The sequence below is a fragment of the Ochotona curzoniae genome, unplaced genomic scaffold, assembly GCF_017591425.1.
Source record: "Ochotona curzoniae isolate NIBS_2020 unplaced genomic scaffold, NIBS_Ocur_1.0 contig_2469, whole genome shotgun sequence".
NCBI classification, from domain to species: domain Eukaryota; kingdom Metazoa; phylum Chordata; class Mammalia; order Lagomorpha; family Ochotonidae; genus Ochotona; species Ochotona curzoniae.
The window spans coordinates 977,894-992,739 of NW_024465471.1; positions in this window are offsets into that span (position 1 = coordinate 977,894).

Sequence of the window (14,846 nt, forward strand, 5' to 3'; positions counted from 1 at the left end):
GCCCCTCCTCAGCCTGTTAGAGTCCGGGCTAAAGCCCCTGGCCGTCAGGGTGCGAGCCAGCCAACCCCCAGAAAACGACAAAGAGTCTCACTGGTAATGCAAACAGCAAACAGAGTTTATTGCGCCAGCATGCTGGGGCCAGACCGCACTTGGGGCACACAGGCCAGCCAAGCAGGGCAGTCGGACCCTGAACAGCCCCAGATAGAAGCTCATATAGGCCCTTTTGGGCTGGGAAATACATCAAAAGTAACAACCTTAGACATGTTCATTTTTATGGCCTTCAGGCACAGGCAGCCTGTTCTGTTCCCATACCCATTATCTGTATGGCTCATCCCATTCTCACACCCTTATCTTCCTCCTGTTCCTGGGACCGGAGAAGAATTATGCCCTTGCCCCGCTGCACCTGGGTTCACAAAGTTGCAGGACAGCAAAGAACAGATTTATCACTAAAGCGGAATCCTCCCAAAGTCCAGGCACCTCCTGGCCTGGCAAAGTAGCAGTTTTTTCTACACAAAGGAACCTCACACTGCCCAACAATAGCATTTTACCCACACTCTAACAAGCTGTACCTCTTTTTATGAACATCGTGCTTGCTGGGTACCTCCATCTCCCTTGCATTGCCCACTTCCCCTAAACTAACATTGCTTCAGTTCTCCCTCTGCCTCTCAATGGTTGAACAAGGTCATCAAGTTCAAAATTGCCCTGGGATACAGTCCAAGACCTGAAACAACCCGAAATTCTCAAATATTACTCTTCTACTGCCTGGGGCTTAAGAAGAAGCAGGGGGACGGGACACTCTAGATCCAAGAACAAGACCTGAGGGATTGCATCTCTCCAAGCAATGTCCTGTGTGTGCAAAACATTGCAGAAATGCAGCTGGCTTGTGTCTCGATGCACAGATCTTGGCCCCATAGATGTTGGCCCCATAGACTCCACCTCACACCCATGATGACAATAAAGAAAGCAGGCTCTAAAGAGATGTGTCTTTTTGTTTGTAAGCTCACGGCTGGTGGTGAGGAATAAGGGGAGATGGCATGGGAAGAGGAAGGAAGGTGGATCCTGTAGGGCTTGGAGTAAGTCTCCAGAACCACAGTCAGGCAGACCTGGGCAAGATGGAGTGGCTCAGGCTGGACACAGAGGCTGCATCTTTCTCTATGCTAATCTACCAGCAAGCAGGAAAAGGGTTGGGTGCTTCTGGGGGAATGTGGAAGGGGAGGCAAGGCTGGGAAGGGGATATTGGGGAGACATTGGGGTTGAGCTTGCTAGAACCCAGATGGAAGATGAGACACATGATGTTGAATGGCAGCATGTAATAAAACGGCTAACACCAGAATGACAAGGGAAGATACAAAGGATGGACAGGGTGTTGGGGAAGTGTCAGGAAAGACAGGAAGGAAGAAGGAGGAAGAGGACGAGGAAGAAGAAGAAGAAAGAAGAAGAAGATGAAGAAGATGAAAATAAGAGGAGGAGGAACAAAGAAGAGAGACAGGGAGGAAGGAAGGAAACATGCCACAGCATCTACCTGGGCTGCACCTTGGCTAGGGGGATGTCATTTGCCAGAAGAAAGCAGAGTCCTCCATCTACCCCCAATAGCTGCACAGACCTGCAGCCCCAACAACATGAGATTTCCACAGTGAGCCAAATGCTTGGGTCACTGCCACCCACTGGAGGAACCCATATGGAGTCCCAGGCTAGTGGTTTCTCCCAGCAAGGGATGCCATGACCCTGTAAGGAGAGGGCCAGCAGATTGCAGATTTCTCTCTCTGTGTGTCTCCCGTCTCTCTTCTGTGGTAAAAGTAAAAATAAACTTAAAAAAAGAAGGGTCTAATTTAAATTAAACAGTCAAGGAGGATTGGAATCCTCCTTGAAGAGAGGACACACACGGACAGTCACATTCCTGCAGATAAACATACATGCACGCTGGTTTCCTAGGATACCTCACATGTTCAGAACCTGGGCTCCCAGTAGACAACACATGCATGAAACTTCTATCCCAAGGCGCGATACACCCATGAGTGCTGGTTTCCCAGGAGACAACACACACATAGAATCTGGTCTCCATGGACACAGCACACACATGGACCCCGATCCCCCAGGAGATAACACACACATAAAAACTGGTCTCCCTGGACACAACACACACATAGAAGCTGATTGCCCAGGACACAACACACACATAGAACCTGCTTGTCCAGGACACAACACACACATGGACTCTAGTCTGTTGGGAGAAAACACACACATAAAACCTGGTTTCCCTGGACACAACACACACATAGATCTCAGGGGTTTTGTCCTACAGGGCCAGAGACCACCAAGGGGTGAGGCGACAGTGCTCTTCTGCAGCAGAAACACCAGAAACAAACCAATGGTGAAGGATGTCCACTTATTTGAGAGAAGTCACAAGCTTATATAGGAGAAGGCAGCAGGCAGAAGGGTGGCCCTGACAGTACTTCCAGCCAACAACAACACTGTGACTGGCTAACAGATATGTCTATCTCTCTGGACCCTCCAATGAAGTTAAAGGTCAGGAAGCAGAGAAAGCACAGGAAGCTGTGTCCCAGGACATACTCATTGCTTGCTGAAAAGCAGGATGAATGTAACATTTGACTTCCCAGAGTTGTTTATAGAGGAAGTCCTAGCACAGCTCGTTAAAGGAGCATAGGACAGAGACTGGGGTGCAGTCCATCCCTCTTGTTTCATGCCCAGTGAACAGATAATGTTGGAGCCTCAGCTAGCCAAGAGCACAGTGTACCATGTGCCTATGGCCCCCACATGGACTAGGCACACAGAGATCCGGAGGTGATCTCTCATACATAGAACCTGGTCTCCTTGGACAAAACACGCACATGGATCCTGGTCTCCCAGGAGACAACACAGATGGCCCTTGTTCTCCCAGGAGAGAAAATGGAAGGAACCACGTCTCTCAGGGTACAACACACTGATGGACCCTGGTCTCCTAGGAGTCCAACACACATGGACCCTGGTTGTCTAGGAGACAACAGGGATGAACTCTGGTGTCCCAGGAGACAATGGCTGGAGGAATTCTGGTCTTTTAGCAGAAAGAACACTCATGGACCCTGATCTCTTAGGAGACAACACACGCATGGACCTTGGTCTCCCAGTAGTAACCACAAATGTATAGCCTGATCACCCAGGAAATAATATGCATCCACCATGACGTCCGGGGAGACAATGCATGAAGGGGCCCAAGGTCCCTTAAAAGAACATGTACATTGACCTTGCTTCCCAGGAGTCAACACACACATGAACTATGGTTGCCCAGGAGACAGCACACATGAATCTTGGTCTCCCAGGAGACAACACGCACATATACACCCTGCTGTTGCAGGGGACAACACATGCATGAATCCCTCTGTTCCAAAGAATAAACACGCACAGCAACCCTGAGAACAAACACAAGGACCCTGGAGTCCTAGGAGGCAACACATATAGAAACATTGGCCTCCCAGGAAGCAACACACACGCAGGAACCCTGCCTGCCTTCTCAGAGAAACATACATATATGAATCCCGGTCTCCCAGGAAACAGGACACACAGGAAGACAAGAGATGTATGATCCTGGTTACTCAGGAAACAATACAGATGAACTCTAGTCTCCCAGGACAAAGCACACTATGAACCCTGATTTTCCAGGTGAGGACAGGGTGCATGTGTGTTCTGTGTCCTGGAAGACAAGAGTATGTGTGGGCTGGTACCTGGAAATGAATGGAATCTACACGCGTGGATTCTCTAATGTTCCTCTAATGCTACATCTGTGTGTTGTCCCATGGTAGGACAGAGTGCTTGTATGCACTGTATCCTGGGAGGCCAGTGTCCAAGCGTGTGCCTATGCCACTGTCTGGAGGACCACGGTCTCTGCCTGTGCTGTTTCCTGGGAGGCCAGTGCCTACGGGTGTGCTATTCCTGGGAGGTCAGGGTCTGTACGTCACCTTGCTTGAGAGCTGCTACTTTCCCTGCTTCAACTTGGATGTCCCTGCTCAAGGATGCAACCCAACGGTCAGCACAACTGGCCAAACCTCGGGCAGGCCTCTTAGCACTGTGTCTTTTGGCCAGCAACCGGCCCCACCTGTGCATCTGTACAGACACGTCAGGCATTTCCTGTGGACTGCTTGTCTTTTCTGGGCTGAGGTTGCAGCAGCTCCCCCTTCCAAGGTAGCTGCCACTAGGGGTAAAGAGCTCGGGAATCATTTGGGCTAAAGAACCAGGGCACCTGTGCCTTTGAGGTACCCTAAATATGAGTCCAGGCCTTGAGCTTCTGCACACATGACAAGCAACACTACAAAACATCAATACAACAATACATCAGGACGCTCCTGTCTCCACCCGAGTCTCAGCAGTGACTGTCGTCAAGGCACTCATTTTGCACTTCAGAATACAGCATTCAGTGCTGGGCGCTTGATCCAGACAAGCAATGGAACACGGCTCTGTGTGGCAGACCTCAGGCGGCTGTCCCCCAAGAGCAGCATCACGGGTCCTGCAGCTTGAAATGCACGCAGATGAATCAAGACAGGTTTCAATGAAAGGAGACACGCGAGCCAAACGTCAGGGATGAATTGTAAGAGTCTAACCCTGTTTCTCATGTTAGACTACAGGCGGCTCTTGGGCCCCACTCTTCCTGGCTCTGCTTCTTCCCCACATCTGGGAAAGCTGATAAGGAGCTCTGGCAGGAAGCGGAATGCATGAAAGCCGCAGCCCAGGAATGAGAAACTTCGCCTCATCCCACACCTCACCACGCGACAACCCCTAAGGCACTCACTCAGCTCCCCTGGCTCTCTGAGACCATTCTTGGGCCCTGCATGGGCACTAGCCCCGCTTCTCCCTGGAAGGCCTTAGGGTTGAGTAATAAACCTGTCCTTCCCTCTTGGACATCAGACCCAGGGTTTACACCACTTGGGGTGGGAGAGGGCTCCCCCGCCCTTGTGTGGGGTGACCGCAGCAGCAAGCTCAGTCACTCCACGGAGGCCTAAGAAATGGAAAGAGGCTCAGGGGTGTGGTGCCGCGCCAGGGACACCAGTGTTTTGGGAACTGAAGATAGGTCACGTGTGGGGCCCACGTCATTGTAAGCCCTGGGCACAAGAAGCTGTTAGCCATGCCATCGGAGCTTACGTTCTCATGGCTGTGGCAGGGGGTGAGTGTGAAAGCAGCGGGGAGGAAGCTGGCACAGCCGGAGGTTGTGGAGAGATCTCTGAGGAGCTGGCAAGTAGGCTAAGAGAGCTGTGAGAGGCAGTGCGTAGCAGAAATATCCTGAGGGGAGGAACTTCAGCTAGAAGGAGCAGCAGGTAGCAAAGCCATGCACGAGGTGAGAAAGGGAGCAGAGCCTCCAGCTGCAGCAGGGACACGTGTGTGGTCACAGGGGCAGAGCAGGGAAGGATGGCTGAATCTCAACAAGGTGGCACGGACGGGATTGCGTGGGATTGCCAAGAAATTCACGCTTGTATCATGGAGGTGCAAACCAGAGTCACAAAGCAGGCAAAGAAACATTGGTGTGGATTCAAACGCAGCTCTGAGCAGCCTTTCCACAGCCGTAAGGAGGTCACTCCGGGGACGGGGCAGTGGGAAGCCACCCCTGAGGACACCCACAGCCCATATCAGACAGTCCGGGCTCGAGCCCCAGCACTGCCCTGCACTTTAACTTCCAGGTAAACGTTCACCCTGGGAGACAGTAGCTTTGGCTCGCCTGCTTGGGTCCCTGCCATGGCAGTACGAGACTTGGACTGGGTTTTTGGCTCCCAGATTCAGCCTGGCCTGGCCCCAGCTGTTGTGGGTATTTGGGGAACAAATCAATAGGGTAGGAGATCTCTCTCTGCCTTTCAAAGAAACTAAGTAAATAGATACAAAAGAAAAAAAATCACGTTTTTGTGTGAGCCTGTCAGTCCGTGGAGGCTGTGACAGTTCTTACGCACCACTCTGCGGGATGCTTTTGTGCTGAACACGCATGAGACTGCTGCTAACGCACATGGTAGTTTGCGCCACAGCTCACTTTGGCCTTAGGACTTTGCAAGTGGTCTGACAGTGCAAGGCCCCGCCAAGGCATCAAGTGCAAGTACTGGCAGCGGAAGTCTGAGGTGTTACCAAAAACAGAGCGATTCTGAGGTGACCACCAGGGGGCAGGCTAAAGTGGCTCAGAAGCAGCTAGGCAGATAACCGCTTTTGTTGCCTGGCAAGGGCACCCTCTAGCAGCTCTCGCGTCTAACAGGTGTCTAAGAGGACACCATAATGCATGCTCTTAACCATGGCACTACAGAGGTTACTATTTAACACAGCATCCTTACATAGACTAAATAAAACCAGGATTCAAAATGCTTTCTTTCTTGCTGGTGAATCATTTTCACATTCTTTGAAAACAGCCAGCAGAAAAACAGGGCACCCGATACGGTGCTCACACAGGAACACATGAGCTAGGACATGCTACAGAAGTCTGAGTGCGAACTTCATCTACCCAACACAAAACAGATTCATCATACTAAAAAACCAATCTCCTTGTAAGGGAGACAGAGTCAGCTGACACACAACTGAGATTGCGGCGGACCTGGGCATATTTGCTTTCTACTGGAGCTTCATTTTCAGGAGAAAATTGGTGCTCCACCTGTTGGTTAACACACACACATACACACACACACACACCCTGAGCAATTAAACATATTGAAGATTTTGTTAAGAGGGATGGATTTATGCCCTGTGCTGTGCGCTGTGCAGGGAGCGAGGGTGGTGGGCTGGGCTGGGCTGGGCCAGGCTTGGCCAGCTGGGAAGTGGGGGTTCTGCTTGGCACGGAGAGCACCGTCCTCTCCCCGAGAGCCCAGGCCCAGGGGCCCCTCCTCCCGCAGATCCTCACCGCTCTGGACCGAGACGCCTTGTGTCGCAAGCACAGGCTGCGCCACAAGCTGGAGCACATCATCAGCCTCGTGTCTGGCGACAGCTAAGAACGACCGACGTGGTGCCGAGGGGGCTTGTCCCGGGGGCCGTCCTGCAGGCATGTGGAGTGGATGCTCCCTGCGCGGTTCCCAGGCTGAGTCCCAGGTCAGGTGTCGTGGGGGAGGGCACCATGAGCTGTTAGTCCCCTCACAGTCAAGACAGGATTGTGGTAAAACTGAGTGACCTCAGAGGAAGACCGGCTTCCCAGTTCCCACAGGCGCCTTCTCCAGGGCTAATCCCAATGGGAGGGAAAAGAGCTGGTCTGTTACTTCTGCGCCTCACAGATCCAGCTGTGGCTGCTCTTGCAGGTAAAGCAGTTTCTGGAGCCTGAGAAAAAGTCCCAGGGTGTGAACTGCTAGAAGAGAATGTTAGAGCACTGCTCGTCAACCTGTCCTTCCTTCACCAACTTTGGCCGCAAAGCCTGTTTGCTGGCTCACCCAGGATAGTCGGTGGCAGGGAGGACAGCCGGCAGCAGCACATGCCCCACAGGATTTTGTGGGTGTGGACAGAGCAGACAGTCATCAAAGCCCATGGTGCATGCTTATTAATTACATTGCATTATGTGACACAGTTTCATAGGCTCTGGGATTCCCCCCACGCATCCCCGTATCCTCCCCCCATGGTGGATTCCTCCACCTTGTTGCTGCAGTACAGTTCAAATTAGTCAAGATTCTTTCATTGCAAGTGTATACCAAGCATAGAGTCCAGCATCTTATTGTCCAGATAAATTCAATGGTTTCTTGGGGAGACCATCTCTGGTCTGAAGGCAGAGCCGGCAGAATATCATCCCGATCAATGAAAAGCCACAACATAACATCAACACCAATTTACAACATTATGGAATTAATTGACATGGTATTGAGTAATCAATATGTTAAAATATGCAAGTTCTTAACCACATCCTGTGACTACTTCATTGACATTTCAATTTTAGTTTATACACAGAACCGGCTGCTATACACCTTAAAATGGCTATAGGGTGCTATTCAGCTGTCTTGTGTCTTTTCATTTTAGTATTTAGCATTTATAGTGTTGAAGTATAATTTTGCTGAACTTGGTAGATTTTAGGATAGTCTAAACTGGCTTATAACTCTAACAAGGCATATGTCAACAGTTGAGGTGCAGAACAGTTTTAGGAGGGGTGTGCAGAGAAATCTTCAATACCCCAGTGAGGAGTAACTAATCTTTGTGTCCTACCTAGTAAGGTATGTGTGAGTCCATGCTGACCGTTTCCTGTCTGGTTCTAAGCTTTCCTTGTTGTTCTCTGTCTAATTTATTCATGTGTGTGTGTGTGTGCGTGTGTGTGTGTGTGTGTGCGTGTGCGTGTGTGTGTGAGACCGTGTGTGTGAGACCGTGTGTGTGTGTGTGCGTGTGTGTGTGTGTGTGTGTGTGTTTTGGGGGGCTCAGATGAAATGGAAACGTCAGTAGGATCTGGCTTAAAAACAAAAACCAAAAACAGTGACCCGAGGGCCCAGTGTGGTAGCCTAGCAGCTAAAGTCCTCACCTTGCACATGCTGGAATCCCATATGGGCACTGGCTCTGATCCTGGCAGCTCCACTTCCCATGCAGCTCCCTGCCTGTGGCCTGGGAAAGCAGTGGAGGACAGCCCAGAGCCTTGGGACCCTGCACTTGCGTGGGAGACCTGGAAGAAGCTCCCGGCTGCTGGAATTGGATCGGCTCAGTTCCGGCCATTGCATTGCAGCTACTTGAGGAGTGAATGAGCAGACGGAAGAGCTTCCTCTCTGTCTCTCCTCCTCCCTGTATATCTGACTTTCCAATAAATAAGTAAGTAAACAAACAAACAAAGAAACAAACAGTGCTCTGAAAGGGACAGCGAATGAAAGAGTATAAGACTAGTGTTCCTGGAAGAAATTTCACCAGAGGCCACGGATCTTCGCTCAGTGTTGAATCACATTCATTCTTCACTACAGCGGCTCTTAAGAAAGATTCTTTCAATCCAATAGACTGAAGTATGAAGAAGTATTAAGTATTAAGAAGTCCCCCCAGGTGCTGGACGTCCACAAGGGAAGGAACAGCACCTTGCTGGTTCACTGTTGAACCGCACAGCCTCCCCGAGCCAGCAGAACGCTAAAACAAAAACCAGCGGCAACGGCACACAGGGAATCGAGTAACGAAGCACAAATCTGGAATTCAGGTCAATCTAGCCCCTCAGTATCTTAAAGGTACAATGTATCACACAGCAGTATGAGAAGGGCTAAAGTAATTATTCCTACAGGAGCAGTGAAGCTTACTGAATAGTGGGAGGAGAAAAACACGGATGCTAAATGTGCAGCTTGTAAAATCTGGCATCCCTTCCTAATGTTTAAAGTTCTTGATGAGACTGGAACTGCAGCCTCATCTCAAAGCACCAGTGTCTGGGAAGCCTTTCCCCAAGTGAGGCTCCCCTGCCTTGATCCATCTCTTCCCATTCTGACTCTGTGTGTCCTCAGTAGCTCATGATGCAAGTCAGATCCCTTCTCAAAGCATCCTCCACCCTCTACCTTAATGGCGGGCTTGTCTGTGGCCCCGAGGACACTGGCTTCTCACAGCTCTTTCCGGGATGGAAGGTGGGGTCTGTGGCCTGTCCTTCCTCCTGCTGCTACTTGCCAACGCAATGTCTCATGTTCTCTTTACAGCAATTCTTGATTTTTATTAACTTGAAAAGCAAATACACACAGTCTTTATTTTTTAATGTATTTTTAATTTGAAAGGCAGATTTACAGAGAGACAGAGAGAAAGATTTTCTGTCCGTTGGTTCACTCCTTAAGTGGCTGCAGTGGCCAGAGCTGAGGCGAAACAAAGCCAGGAGCCGGGAGCTTCTTCCAGGTCTCCCACGCAAGTGCAGGGTCCCAAGGCTCTGGGCCGTCCTCCACTGCTTTCCCAGGCCACAGGCAGGGAGCTGGATGGGAAGTGGGGCTGCCGGGATTAGAACTGGCGCCCATATGGGATCCTGGCAGATGCAAGGTGAGAACTTAGCCAATTGAGTCATCACACTGGGCCCAAAATCTTTTATGTGGTGTTTCATTCCCCAGATGCCCAGAACTGCCATGGCTGGACCAGGCCAAGGCCAGGAGCTAGGAACTTAAGGCAGGTCTCCCAGAAGAGTGGCACGGAAGCACATACTTGTGCCATGACCTGCAGACTACGCATGAGGCAGAAGCTGCAATGGAAAGTGGAGTCATATCTCAAAGCCAGGCATACTGAAAAGGGAGGAGGGTGTCTCAAGAGACATATTACCTTCTGTGTCAAGTACCCATCTCTTGCCTACCCTTCACAAAGCCCTACGAATGTCAAAATAATAGGAAACAAAGCTCCAAGGGCCCTTCTCTCCACAGAAATGCGCAAAAGCAAAGAAAAACTGTCCAGATAAACTTGATCAGGATTCGTAAGAACAAAGATTGTCAATGCTGAATCCAGAGGAGGGGGATTGAGACATGGCAAGTGAACTCGCTGGGGTTTTGACTCAGCCTTGCCCCTCAGCCTGCCGTCTCCAGCAAACCGGAAGTCGGCAGCTCACAATTCAAGTGTGGTTCTAGGTTCAGGAGGGAGGAGAAAGACTTTGCTCTCAAGGTATTGTATCGGTGAGTTTGTACCTGTCTCAGGTTCCCTGAGAACTGACATGAGGCCTCGAGCTTTGCTTCACCCAGAACTGCCACGGGGCCAGAAAGCAGCCTAGTGGAGGACCCTCTTTGCAAGCAGTGGAACAGTAACTCAAACAGTGGAGAAGTAACTGCCATTTGAGGCAAAAGATGACAGCCAGGGAAAAGAATAGACATGCTAGAAGGTAGGGGGACGATCTGGAAGAGTTACTTTTGGGAAAAGGGACTTTAAAAGCTCCTGCTAAATTGAAGTGTCTCAAAAGCTGCACACACGCCCAGAAAAGATTTGAGAATGCTTCTAGCTTTCCCCTCAAACTGCACTGCAGGCTGAGCAAAAGTAGAACAATGAAAACTGAGAGATGGACTCGGCACGGTAGTCTAGTGGCTGAAGTCCTAGCCTTGAATGCGCCAGGATCCCATGTGGGTGCTGGTTCTAATCCCGGTGGCATTGCTTCCTATCCAGCTCCCTGCCTGTGGCCTGGGAAAGCAGTGGAGGACGGCCCAAAGCTTTGGGACCCTGCACCTGCGTGGGAGACCTGGAAAAATTTCTTGGATCCTGGCTTCAGATTGGAGCAGCTCCAGCCATTGCACTCAGTTGGGGAGTGAATCATCAGACAGAAGATCTTCCTCTCTGTCTCTCCTCCTCTCTGTATATCTGACTTTCCAATAAATAAATAAGTCTTTAAAAAAAGAAAAGAAAACTGAGACTTGAGGCCCCCCAGCATACAGTGAATTTGCCAAGATGATCATTTGTTCCCCATTTTGGGTGCTCAGGGGAGAGGGAGGAGTCAAGACCCTTATTTCTGTTTGCCTTATTTTTCTTGACTTACTCTTCCTTGGCCCTGAGTGTTTCAGGAAATTCCTGCCAAACTTTTAGCTGCAAGACAAGAGGCTACATGGAGGACACACGATAGAACACAGCGTTTAGGAATCAAGCAGCAGCTGCAACCCACAGCAAGCAACAAAGGAACCTTGAAGAGGGGAAAGAATCTAAGTTCCAGAACTACCATTTATGATACTCAAAATTCCCAGTTTCCAGTGAAAAGGTATGAGGCAAGCTGAGCAGCAAGTCAAGGTGGACCATCCACTCCAGGAAAAGAAAATCAGCAGTATCTGAAGAGGTATAAACAGTGGACTTACCAGGCACACTTTAAACGGACTCCTGAGTGTGCTCACTGGTAGGCTCACAAACCACGTTGAAGCACCAACAGAAATCAGGAGAACAAAGTCTCAACACGTGAGCATGTCACCCATGCAATGGGAATTACAAAAGGTCACCAAGTAGCAATTATACAACCGGAAAGTCCCAAAAGAGAGCTCCATTGCCCGCAGTGGGGTTTTCCACAGCCAATCTGAACAGACAGAAGAAATCACTAAAGAACTGAAGATGAGTAAGTTTAAATCATCCACTCAGAAGAGAAAAAAATGTGAGAAGGGTGAAGAAAATGGAGCAGAGGCCGTCTTTTGCACCGGGGCACACAGGGAGGCTTCTGGGGTGGGCTCGTGAAAGCATGGGGGTGGGGGCTAGGGGGCATAGAGCCTGGCGCTGGCAGAGGTGTGTGGGCAACCTGGGGGCTCACACCCAGGCAGGCAGAGTGAGCCTGAGGGTTTTCCACGTGCTTAGTCCCGGGCAGGGCAGGAGTAACGGGGGAGAGACCCAGGATAGCATGCTGGCTTGGTGTACCGGTGGATCAGGCTTGGGGAACTTTGAAAGCCTGTATCTTGGACTTGGGTGTGTGGAGGGGTAAGGTGCCAGGCCAGCACATGTGCCAGGAACTTGGGACCATGGAGGGTGGGCAGAGCTCTAGGCCAGCACACCTCCACACCAGAAGATTGGGCATCGAAAGGCTGGGCTGGGGAACCCATACACTCTAGGGTGCAGGGACTGCGGATTGATCAGGGAAAGAGGCAAGGGGATGTGTGGGAGGGAAGACTGCTGAGGGAGCATATTGCAGGTGAGGAATGACTTCTGAGGGACTTGCAGCAACAAGGCCACTGTACCTGCATGCAAGCGAGGGGGCTGAGTCTAAGTTTGGAGGGGGGTGGGAAGCTAGAGGCCGTTTAAGGGTCTGATTGATGTACCAGCTCAGGCGGGAGAGCTGAGCTGGGATAGTATGGACCACTGCCAACCTCTCCTCCCCAAGCATACACTATAGTTAGGGCTGGGGGCCTATCTGGCAGGGCTAGTACACAGTACCCACCAGTGAGTGTTGGAACAGAAGATGGGTGATGTTAAGCTGGGCCATGACACTGAGCAGCACATGAGAGAGCTAGGTCTGGGGGCAGAGTCTGTGGGGGATAAGTGGGCTCACCCCTGTGGGACTACAACATCTGTTGGTTTGCTCAAGAATTGGAGGTGGTGACAGGCTGAGCTGGGCTTGACCATGGAATCCTCCAACACTCAAGGGTACTGGGGTTGGGGACAGGCTGGGCTGGTCCAGGCTATAGCACCCATAGGTACACCCAAGAATAGGGTGTTAAGCTGGGCTGGGCTCCAACATTCACCAGCTCATACAAAGACTGGGAAGGAGGGGGCAGACTATGCCAGGTAAGGGCCTAGTACCTGCTGGGACATGTGAGATCTGGATCTGGGAGTGGGCCTGGTAGGGGAACTTGGGAAACTCCCTTGGTGGGCCATAGCTCCTGCTGGTGAGCATGTGATTCAGGTCTGGGTGTTGCTTGTGCTGGGGAAGGCAACTCCACCCGTTGGCAAGTGTGTGAGCTGGTTCTGGAGGAGGGTGGAATGCGCAGGTCCAGGCCAAACTTAGCCCACTGGCATGTGCAGGAGTCAGGCTGGAGTGCAGGTCACACAGGGCTAGGCTATTACACCTACTGGTTTGCATGAGCCAGGAATGGGAGCAGACTGGGAGGGACTGGGCTATAGCACCTGCCAGTGAGAGTTGGGACTGGGGGAGGGCCAGAACAGACCAGGCTGCAGCATCTGGTGGCAAAGGGCAAGATGGGGATGGGCTGCTCTGCCTAGCTGGGTCAGAGCAACCACTATCACGCATGGGATCTGTGGCTGGGAACAGGCCTGGTTGGGGAGCTAAGGGGACACTCCAGCTGGGTGGTGGTTCCCACTGGTGAGTGTGAGAGCCAGAATAAGGGTGGAGATCTGGGCTGGACTTGACTGCACTTTCTGTTGGCATGTGTGTGGACTGGGTCTGAGGTGTGCCAGACTGGGCTAGACTCCAGCATCCACTGGTGCTCATGAGAGCCAGGGTGGGTATAGGATGGGCTGGGTTAGGTTTTGGCTCCCGCTGAACCAAGTGAGAGCTATGTCTGGGCTACAGCACCCAACAGTAGGAACCAGAATGGGTATGGGCCTGTTGGGCAATGCCACTGTTCCTGTCAGGACAGGAGGTGGATTACTAAGTCAGTCTGAGTCAAGGACCCACTCCAGTGTGAGTGAGATCTGCCACTGGGAGGAGATCTGATAGAGGAGCTTGAGGACACAGGTGAGCGCAAGAACAAAGATTGGGAGCAGCCCAGACCAGGTCAGGTTAGAGTACCTGCCGGCCCATGTGGAGGTTGGGTCTGGGGCAGTTCAGGCTGGGACAGATCATAACAAGCAGTGGCAGATCTGAGACCCAGGACAGGGTGCAGGACAAGCCGGGCTGGGCCACAACACCAGTCGGTTCACATTACAGCCAGGACTTGGGACTGCCTGGGCCAGGTTGGGCGGCAGCACCCACCGGTGTGCACTGGAACTGGGGGCAGAACGGGCCAGGCAAGGCTATAGCAAATACTGAGTGAGTTGGGCCATGCCACACTGGGCCTTAGCATCCAGCAGCACACATGAGACCCAGGACTGGGTGTGATCTCAGTAAGGGGACTGCTCCATGCTTCCTTGCTAGGCCACTGCTCTCACTGGTGTGAGAATTGAGACTGGGGGATGACCAGGCCAGGCAAGGTAACAACACCTGTTGACCTGCATGTGAACTGGGTTAAGGAGAGAGCCAGGCTGGGCTAAAGCAACTGTATCCATTGATGCATGCATAAGCAAGAGTAAATGAAGGGTTGTCAGGCTTTGCCACAGCATTAACTGGCAAAGACTGGGACTGGGGGCAAGTCCTGTGAAGCTAGACTGTGTAGAACCACCTGGAGGGCCCAGCGCGGTGGCCTAGTGACTAAAGTTCTCACCTTGAACGTGCCAGGATCCCATATGGGCGCCGGTTCTAGTCCAGGCAGCCCTGCTTCCTATCCAGCTCCCTGCCTGTGGCCTGGGAAAGCAGTGGAGGACGGCCCAAGGCATTGGGAGCCTGTACCCGTGTGGGATACCCGGAAAAAGTTCCTGGCTCCTGGCTTCGG